Raw genomic sequence first — 10,638 nt, 5'->3', positions numbered from 1 at the left:
GAACAGAGGCGGCTAGCTCTGCTCCACAAACACCGTGGTCCCTCGCCACGCACTTCTCAGCAGACAGTCATGTCAGCGGGGACTGGAGCTGAGGCAGGACGAGAGCCTAGGGATGTGTTGTGTCCTGGGGATGCTGGGGGAGGCCTGGTGACATGTCCCTGCCCGGGACACAGAACCGGAATCCTCATGTCTGCCAAATTCTAGAGCCCTCTCTGTGTCACAGGTGGGTATTCTTTCTGGGCGACCCTCCAGCTCTCTGCCTGGCTCCTTGAAAATCACCCTCCTGATGTTAACATGGTCTTTCTGCCCAGGACGTCACGCCCCTGAGGGGGTTCAGCCTGTGCGTTGGGTGAGTTGAAGCTGACTTGTGTTATGGCTTCTCCTCTGCTGGGGCTCCACGTGAGCGCTTTATTTTGGCCACGCTTGCGCAGCCGTTTGGGTGTTCTGTCATGACTCTGCTCGTTTCTCCACAAGCAGAGGCAAAGTCACTTGCCAGGTTGGGAGCTTCTTGCTATTGTTCCACGTACCGGCTCTGTAAAGAAATGTGTGTGTTGTAGCACATTTTTGCCATATTATAGCCACCAAGCGTCCACTCCCTGGTCCCAATGACATTGATTTCCTCCTGGCGAATATCCTCCCTCTCACTGTGGGAACCAGAGGGGCCAAGGCCTCCCTCTCCCAGTCCTGGGACAACCGGACTTTGTCCTGGAACAGTGAGTTAGTGACGCAGGCACTGATGGGGCGGCTGGATGCTCCCATGCTTGCTCTCTCGGGCAGAGGCAGCAGTGGCTGCTGGCCAGGCTTGTGTCTGTGTGAGCCACGCTGGAGTGGCATTCCTTCTGTTCACTGTCCCCCATCCCGCTCCCTCCCCACTCAGCCCTGCTAACCCTTTAGATGAGTGTTACCTATGTTTAAACTTCATCCAAACGGACTTACACAGTATGTGCCCCTGGGTCTCCCTTCTCCCATCCAGTGTCATGTCAGTTCATATGGTATTTTCATCAGAGCTGCCTATATAACTTGTGGGACTCACTGCAAAATGAAAATGCAGGACCCCTTGTTCAAAAATTAAGAATTTGAAGATGGTGACAATGGAGCATAAGTCCGGTCGAGGGCCCTTCGGAGTGCCTGTGGGACCATCACATGCTCCATGAAGCTGGCCCTGACTTCTGCTTGTCACCTATCTACTTGTGGGTCTTTGGGGGCAGAAGCTGGTCTGATGGGGACGGTGTGGCTGCCATGAGTGGAGTATGGGAAAGCCAGTGTTTCTTCAGGACTTTTATACCCTTAACCCATCCGAGTCTCACAGAGGCCTTGAGGACTGCAGGGCTGGTGATCAGTATAAGCCTCAGGCCACTTCATAGATGCAGAGCTCAAACTAAAGATGCCACAGGACCACCCAAGTCCCACTGCGAGTGCAGGGCCTGAGACTTGCCCCAGGGTCCTCTGGTTCCAGAGAGCCACCTCTTGCCATTAAACCATGCCCAGCCTTGCTCGAGTCCCTGCTATGTGCCAAGTGCTGGATTCATGAGAAAGGGAAGAAATCCTCCTTGTCCAAAGGAATTTACAATCCAAGTGGAAAGCAAAGACAGGACTTACACACATGAAAAATTATTAACCAAAGCATTTCTTCCTTCAAGGACGGGGGCTTATAGCTGCAAGAACTATGGGTGCTTTCTGTCTCTCCGAGCAAGAGGAAGGGGAGGTCTGTGGGAGGACAGGAGACTAAGGGCAGGCAGGTGTGGCCGTGACTCTGAAGACAGGGCCCCAGCCTGGCTCACACAATCTCAGTGCCTAGGACAGAGTGTGCTTAGCAGAGCTGGTCAAGGGCCAATCCCTGGATGTCCCAGGGGTGGAGGTGGGAGGGTCGGGCCCTCCGGTTCCCAAAGTGGGATGCAGGAAATTCACCCTCTGTGGTTCTAGAAATGTTCTATTTTCTTGATCTGGGAACTGGTTACGCAGGTATGCTGACTTCATGAAAATTCATCAAGCTATGCATAGGATTTATGCATTTTTCCGCAGGAACGTTGCACTTCAGTATCAGGTTAAGAGAAAATTTGTGAAAGGATCTGCATGTAGTTAAGGGAAATCTAGGGTGCTGTGTTTAACCCACTCTTGGGTGCTCAGAGAAGATTTCCTAGAAGAGGGTCTGAAAAATGTCCTGAGGGAGGGAGCAAACGGTGAGGGTGGGGCTGTTCCTGGCAAAGGGGATGCATGCCTGTGATTTGGGAGGTGAGCAATGCATGGCTGGGGAGAGCATGGGCTGGTGGGTAAGACTGGCTCTGCCTCAGAGCTTGAGGAGGTGGAGAGGACAAGAGACACAAAGGCTGGCCTGTGTGGGGCCTCCCAGGCCTGCCGAGTATGGGTTGCCATGAACGGTTGTGAGGGTTGTGAGCTTGAGACTCCAGTTGCAAGGGGTGGGGTAGATGGGGTGGGAAATGGGAGGTAAGAAGATGACCCTGAAAAGGCCACCAGACTTTGCTAAGTGAGCAGTGATGGCAGCTGGGCCTGGGAGAGTGTAGAATAGGGAATGAATCCCAGAGACCGCTTTTTCAAATGGTACGTTTGGGGGATATAACAAGCGACCACAAGTTCTTTGACATTTGTCCCATCAAGAGATGGAGTCTAATTGCCCATCTCTAGCGTGTGCGCTGGCCTCAGTGACTTGTTAGTGATGAAGCGGATGAGGCTGAAGTGATGCTCAGTGACTTCTGGAGCTGGACGAGATAAGGCAGTAAAACTCCCACCTGGCTCCCCTTCGGAAGCTGGCCACCATGCTGTAAGGAAGCCGGGGCCCCAGGCAGGCATTCCAGCTGGCCACTCCGCTGACGTCCTGAGAGCTGCCCAGCTGACCCTGCCTCCCTCCAGAACTGTGCCTTATGCCACTACGTTTGGGTGGTTTGTTGGCAGCAAGAAAATGGCTCCCTTGATCGTCGGGCAGAATCAGCAGGGGAGCTTAAAAAATTCCCAACGCCCAGGCCAGATCCAAGCATTAATATTCTTTGGGGCTCCCAGTGTTCAGCCAAGGTTGAGAACCATTACTGTAGACCAAACCTAAGGCTTGAGCAAGGGTTAGCTTCAGGAGATGGCTTCCCATTTCACCCCCTCCCCCTCACCCAGCTTCCTTTTGTCCTTTTGGTTCTTGTCCCCCCCACACCCCCCAACTCCCATTTCCCTCTTTGGGCACATGAAAGTGAATCCTCTTATGCAGCAGGGAGGCTCCCAAGGCTGGGTGTGTTAATAGGATTGCCAGATAAAGTACAGGAGGCCCAGTTAGAGTTGAATTTCAGGTAAACAGTGAATTTGTTTTTAGTACACGTGTGTTCCAAATGGTACATGGCCACACTAGAAAATTATGTATTGTTATCTGAAATTCAAATTTTACTGAGTGTTCTGTACTTTTATTTGTGAAATCTGGCAACCGGAAGCGTGAAGCTGGGTCAAGGTGATATTTGGGCTTCACCTGGGGACATCTGTAGATTCCTGAGTCCCTCAACAGCAGGGTAGGATACACCTCAGGAATCCTCAGGTCACTTCCCTTGTTAGAGGAAAGTGAGGCCCCAAAACAGGAAGTAATAAGCCCAAAACAGGCTGTCCTTGATTTGCATGATATTGTCTAACCAAACCCACGCATGTTGGCAAATGTATCAACACTTGCATGCAGGTTTTTATGTCAAGGTAGATTTTTAGATCTGCTGGGGGATGTCTGGGAATACGATTGCTGGGTTGTATGGTAAGTCTATGTTTAATTTTGTGCAAAAGTACCAAACTGTCTTCCAGAGGGGCTGCACCATTTTACATTCTCACCAGCAATAAGAGAGAGTTCCTTTGCTCCATAGCTTAGCCAGCAGTTGGTGTTGTCTCTTGTTTGGATGGTAGCCATTCTAACAGGTATATAGTAGTGTCTCGTTGTTATTTTAATTTGCATTTCCCCATTGACAAATTATGTTGAGCATCTTTTTATATGCTTATTTGCCATCTGTATATCTTTGGTGAAATGTCCAGATCTTTTGCCCATTTTTAAATTGGGCTGTTTTCTTATTGTTGAGTTTTAAGAATTCTTTATATACTCTAGATACAAGTCATTTTTCAGACATATTGTTTGCAAATATTTTCTCCCAGTCTGTAGTTTGTTTTTTTCTCAATCTCTTAACAGTATATTTTGCAAATGTTTTTAACTTTGATAAAGTACAATCCACCAATTTTTTCATTGCCAAAATCAAGGTCACACGGATTTTTTTTCTTATGTTTCCTTCTAGAAGTTTTATAGGTTTGTATTTTGCATTTAAGTCTGTGATCTATTATGAGTTAATTTTGTGCAAAATATGAGGTATGAATAGAGCTTTTTTTTTTTTGCAAATAAACATCTAATTGTTCTAGCATCATTTATTAGAGAAACTATTCTTTCTCCACTGAACTGCCTTTGCACCTTTGTAAAAACTCAGTTGCTTATATTTGTACTTGACTATTTCCGGGCTCTCTATTTGCCCCATTGATGTGTGTCTATCTCTTTGCTATTATCACATTGTTGGGATTCCTGTAGCTTTACAGCACAATATACTACCATACACAATATACAGCACAATATATAATAGCATAGCTTTGAATTCAGGTATGTGAGTGTTTTTCGCTATGAGAGACCTACTTAAATGCACGTAAGAAGGTTGAAAGGAACCAGGGTCTTCTCAGATTGCTGCAGGCCAGCAGGTCACCTGCTGTCCCCAGAGTGGTACTGGGCTGAGTCAAGAGCAGCTGATCCTCTTGGGGGACCTGCTTTCAGCCTCATGGCCCAGCATCCCCGAAGCCTTCCGTGCCTTTGTATCACTCTCCACTCTCTGCAGGCCTGTCTCAGCACCTCTGGCCCCAGCACTCTAGCTTACCCTCAACATGGGCCTCTCACAAACAACTGAGAGCTGTGTTTTTGGCTAGCACACAGTTTTGTTTTATTTCTTAAAGTTGAATTAGTTGCTGATATTTTCACATTGGGTGATTTCACAAAGAAGTCCAGAAATCTGGTTTCTCCTGGGCCTGAATCCCATGAGTCGGCTGGAGCTAAGTAGCAGTAGGTCCCTTGGGTGAACTGGATCTCTAGTCTGCCAGCCCCTCCAGCCCCCTTTGCTCAATTATGTAAGAGGGTCTGTCCCCTGCAGATCTCTAAGTGTATAATCTCTGGTCTCAGGCTTCAGGATTCCAGTCTGACAGAGAAAGCCAAGCAGTACAGTCAGTTGAGACATCTACCCCACAGAAACTGGGCAGTGGAGTGTGGCAGCCAGGTCTTTGACCAGAGGAATTTAATGACCAAAGCCCAGCTGATATGCTTGAAAGCCACTGCAAAGGTCATGCTTCCCATCTTATCACTGGGCATGGTGGGTATACTAAGTCAGGCCTGTTCCTGGGAGGCAGAGGACTCCTTTGATGGCCATCTTCAGCATGAAGGCTCCTCAAACCAGCCTTGTTGAACTTTCCTTAGAACTGCATTGCAATCTTAGATGCTTCTCCCCAAATTTCCTTTCTTCCTTCACTTGGCCTCGAGACCTACACTATGGGCCAAAGTTCTTACAACTTAGTGGCCCCCCTCCCCATTTTCCCTCACAGGTGTTTCTCTTATAAATTTTGTACATGTTGGTCTTGTTCGGGCATCTGCTTCTCAGAAAACCAGGTCTAACACAGGGGTGGGCGTCACTCAGCAAGTATGAAAGAAGCAGATTCTTGGAGAAGGGGCTCTGGCTATGGTTAAGGCAGAGACCTTGACCAACAGGCTCACCCCACCCTGTCCTTTGCTGGTAAAATGATAGAATTAAATAGGACCACAAATCTCCCCAGTCCCATCGTAGCTTCTCTCTCCCCTCATACTGGTACCCTTCTGAGTCAGAAAGGCTCAGAGAAACCTCAGGGCCTGAGGTAGGCAGTGGAAGGGGGGTGCACAGCCATCAAGCCTAAAGTCCCAATTTGCCAACTAAATGACCCAACTAACCATCTTTACCAAACTCCTGTGAGTACACAAGGTGTCACAGACATTTGCTTGATTTTTGGTCACCCAGCATCCCTCCCTCCTCTTTTGGTACCGGTGCCTGAGTTTTGGGGGCATGTGGGGCTGGGCGTCAGTCCAGCTTTTGCTGTTTTTCAGCCCCATGATTGGTTCAGGACCGGGCATGTGACCTAGTTCAGAGAGAATGAGATGCCCTGAGGCTTTTGCTGGGAAAACTGGGAGACTGATGCTTCTCTTTCTTACTCAGAGCAGGCAGAGGTCCCCGCCTGACCCTAGAAGTTGGGACTCTGGAGCTCCCAGACACCTGAGAATGATGTAGATGCAGTAAAAGGCAGGGCCCTGAGAAGAGAAAGCAAGCTCCGTTGTTGTTGTTTAGGACTCTTAATCAAGCCCAGCTGAAAGCTGAACCACTCCTGAACTTTTCAGAGTTGAGAGCCAATAAATTGTCTTTTAAATGAAGGCAGTTTGCAACAGATTTGCAGCTTAATAAATTCTAATTGACATAGGCATTTGATCATCCACTAAATGGGTCATTTAGGACTCTCATCTTTCTTCTTCTGGTATTATCACTTGAGGGTCGGCTAACTTCTACATCAGGGAAAAAGTAGGTTAAAAAAAATTTTTTTTGAAAAGGTGAGGAATATCCAGGCTCCTGGGGGCCAGCAGCTCTTGTTGAAGGGCTGGAGCTTGCAGTGGGCATTTGAGGCTTTGCCTGTATAGCTTCCTCTCCTATGTTTTCAGATGTTCTCTGGGGAGACACCTTCTCCTACCCATACTCGTTATGTTTAGAATGGAGTTGGTCCATTCCTTCCTCTTGGGCTCTAGGCGTGGGCAATTAAGCCAGCCAATTTAGGAGGAAAGAGGTACCTTCTTCCTCCTGAGATTGCTCAATAAGTACAATGACGATTAGGAATGTTGGGAGCCTCCACGTGTAAGGAAACTTCAGAGGAAAGCTGATGCAGAAGAAAGCACAAAGAAGAGGAGAAAGACCTATCCGTGATGCTCCTGGGTGTAGCCTTATCTGAAACTAACTTTCTGTAACTGAACTTTTCAGTTACATGAGGAAACAAAGCCCGTTGTTTTTTTTTTCTTTCAGTGGGAAAATATAACATAAAATATATTATTTTAGCCATCTTTATACAATTCAGTGGCATTGGGTACATTCGCAATGTTGTGTAACATTTAACCAATGTTGTGTCACCACTCGTTCTAGAACTTTTATTACTCCCAACAGAAAAATTCTGTAACCATTAGGCAATGGCCCCCCTCTCCCATCCCCCAACCAGGTCTTGGTGACTTCTAATCTAATTTATGTCTCCATCAATCGACCTGCTTTAGGTACTTCATATAAGTGGAATAATACAATATTTTTACCTTTGCATCTGGTTTATTTCACTTGGGTTTTCATAATTTCATATTAATTTTATATTACTTTATGCTTTCAAGGCTCATCAATGTTGTAGCATGGATCAGAACTTAATTCCTCTTTATGATGACTGAGTAACGTTCATATGCATATATATACGCACAAAATATATACACACACCACATTTTGTTTATCCACTTATCTGTTGAGGGAAACTTGGATTTTTTTCACTTTTTGGCTGCTGTGAGTAATGCTGCTATGAACACAGATGTATTTGTTTATTTGTTTTTGGTTCTTTGGGGTATATGTCGAGGAGTGAAACTATTTGTTCATACGATCTTTTTGAGAAATTGCCAAACTTTCCCACGGCAGCTATAGCATTTTACATTCCCACCAGCAATGAAAGAGTGTTCCAATTTCTCTACATGCTTGCCAACACTTGTTATTTCCTCTTTCCTTCCTTTCTTCTTTCCCTCCCTCCCTCCCTCTCCTCATCCACGTCGTCCTCCTTCTTCTTCATATTCGTCCTAGAGGCCATGAAACAGTATCTCATTGTGGTTTAGACTTGCATTCCCTAATGGTTAGGGTCATTGAGCAACTTTTCACGTGTCTATTGGACATTTGTACATCTTTTTTCGAGAATTGTCTTTTCAAGTCCTTTCCTCATTTTTGAATTGTTTTCTTTTTTGTTGTTGTGGTCGAGTTGTAAGAGATATATCTTTCTATGTATCTATATATAAATATAAATATATATAATAAATATATATAAATATAGAAATAGAGATAGATAAATATAGAGTTAGATATTCTTCATATTAAACCCTCATAAGACACATGATTTGTAAATATTTCTTCCTTGTGTTATATTTCCATTCTCTTGAAAGTGTCATTTGATGCATAAAAGTTTTTAATAAGTTTTAATGAAGTCAAATATACTTATATTTTTCTTTTGCTGCCTGTGCTTTTAGTGTCATATTTAAGAAATTGCCAATTCCAAAATCATGAAGATTTTCCCTTATGACTTCTTCTAAGAGTTTTAAAGTTTTAGGTCTTTTGTTTAGGCCTGATTGATTTTGAGTTAATTTTTGTATATGGTATAAGGTAAGGGATCAATGTCATCGCATTGCATGTGGATATCCAGTGTCCTTAGTACTATTTGTTGATGTGACTGTTCTTTACCTATTGAATGATCTTGGAACTCTTGTCAAAAATCAATTCACCATATATGGGAGGGTTCATTTTGGGGCTATTCATTCAATTCCATTAGTCAATGTGTTTATCCTTACGCTAGTAACAGTGTTTTGATTAACATAGATTTGAAGTAAGTTTTGAAATCAGGAAGTGTGAGACTTTTCCAACTTTGATCTTCCTCAAGATTGTTTCAACTATTGAGGGTCCCTTGTAATTCCACATAAATTTTAGGATGGGTTTTTGTACTTCTGCAAAATATGACACTGGGATTCGATAGGGATTTCTTCAAATCTATAGACTGCTTTTAGGAGCACTGTTTATTAATCTGCTTGGGCTGCTATCACAAAATACCACAAAATGGGTGGTTTAAGCAATAGGAATTTATTTTCTCATAGTTTGGGAAGTTAGAAGTCCATGATCAAGGTAATGATCAAGCAAGTTCAGTTTCTGGTAAAAGATTTTTTCCTAACTTATAGATGACAGCTTTTCACTGTGTCCTCACTTGGCCTTTCCTTAGTGTGTGTGTGGAGAGAATGAGTTTTCTGGTGTCTCTTCTTATAAGGACACTGATCCTATTGGATCAGGCCTTATTATTTTTATTTTTTAAATTTTTTAATGTTTATTTATTTTTGAGAGAGAGAGACAGAGTGCAAGCAGGGGAGGGGAAGAGAGGGAGACACAGAATTCAAAGCAGGCTTCTGGCTCTGAGCTGTCAGCACAGAGCCCAACATGGGGCTCAAACCCACAAACCATGAGATCATGACCTGAGCCAAAGTCAGGCGCTTAACCAACTGAGCCACCCAGGCACCCCACAGGACTTATTTTTATTATGTCACTTAACCTTAATTACTTCCACAAAGGACCTATCTCCAAATATAGTATATTGAAGGTTAGAGCTTCAACATATGAATTTTGGGGAAACATTCCATCCATAACAGTTCTCCTCTTAGCATTATTAAGTCTTCCAACCCATGAACGTAAATATCTTTCCATTTATTTGTGTTTTCTTTAATTTATTGCAAGAATGTCTTGTAGTTTTTAGTGCACAATTTTTTATGCCTCCTTAGTTTAATTCATTACTAAATATTTTTTATGCTAGTACAAGTGAGATTTTTAAAAATTTCCCTTTCAGATTGTTCATTGCTAGTGTATAGAAATGTAACTGATGTTCGTGTGTTGATTTTGTATCCAGTGACTTTGTTGACTTTGTTGCTCTAAGCTATTTTTTGTGTGTAGATTCTTTATGGTTTTCTATATATAAAATCATATCATCTACTGAAAGAAATAATTTTTTTGTTCTCTTCCAATTTGGCTTCCTTTTATTTCTTTATCTTGCTTAATTGCTTTGGCTAGAACTTCCAATACTATGTTAAATAGAAGTGGTAAAAGCAAACATCTCTTTCTTGTTCCTGATCTTAGAGGAAAAACTTTGGCTTTTACCCTTGAGTATGTTACCTATGCGTTTTTCATATATGGCCTTTATAATGCTGAGGTTTCTTTCTATTACTAGTTTATTGGTTTTTTTAGTCATGAAAAGGTGTTGGGTTTTATCAAGGGCTATTTCTGCATCAATTTGGATTATCATGTGTTTTGTTTTCCTTTGTTCGATTAATGTGGTATATTACATTGGTTGATTTTCATATGGTGAAACAACTTTGTATTCCTGGGATAAATTCTGCATAGTCATAGTATATAATCTTTATAATATGCTGTTGAACTTGTGTGTTCATATTTTGTTGAGGATTTTTGCATTTATATTCATAAGGACTTTAGCCTATTGTTTTCCTTTTTTCCCCCAATATTTATTTATTTTGAGAGAGAGAGAGAGAGAGAGAGTGACGAGGGGGTGCAGAGAGAGAGGAAAGAGAGAATCCCAGGAGAGCCTGACATGGGGCTCTATCCCACAGATGATGGGGCTCTATCCCCAGATCATGACCTGAACTGAAACCAAGAGTAGAACACTTAACCCACTGAACCACCCAGGCACCCTTATAGTTTTCTTTCTTCCAGTGTCTTAGTGACCTCATAGAATGCATTCCTTCTTCAATGTTTTGGAAAAGTTTAAGCAGAATTGATGACTATTTTTTAAATG

At 43.6% G+C, this 10,638-nt stretch overlaps 1 protein-coding gene across 1 annotated transcript in view; it reads left to right on the top strand.

Annotated features, from left to right (window-relative positions):
- The first annotated feature begins 244 nt into the window (after positions 1-244).
- URI1 (URI1 prefoldin like chaperone) overlaps positions 245-10,638 on the top strand; it is a 124,895-nt gene continuing 114,501 nt past the window's right edge. The window contains exon 1 of the mRNA XM_060650863.3: positions 245-349. The gene's annotated coding sequence lies outside the window, so the exon portion shown is untranslated. The remainder of the gene's footprint in view (positions 350-10,638) is intronic.

The sequence above is a fragment of the Panthera onca genome, chromosome E2 (assembly GCF_046562875.1).
Source record: "Panthera onca isolate mPanOnc1 chromosome E2, mPanOnc1 haplotype 2, whole genome shotgun sequence".
NCBI lineage: Eukaryota > Metazoa > Chordata > Mammalia > Carnivora > Felidae > Panthera > Panthera onca.
Note: the sequence above shows the minus strand (reverse complement) of the source record. Positions and strands in the feature narration are given on the sequence as shown.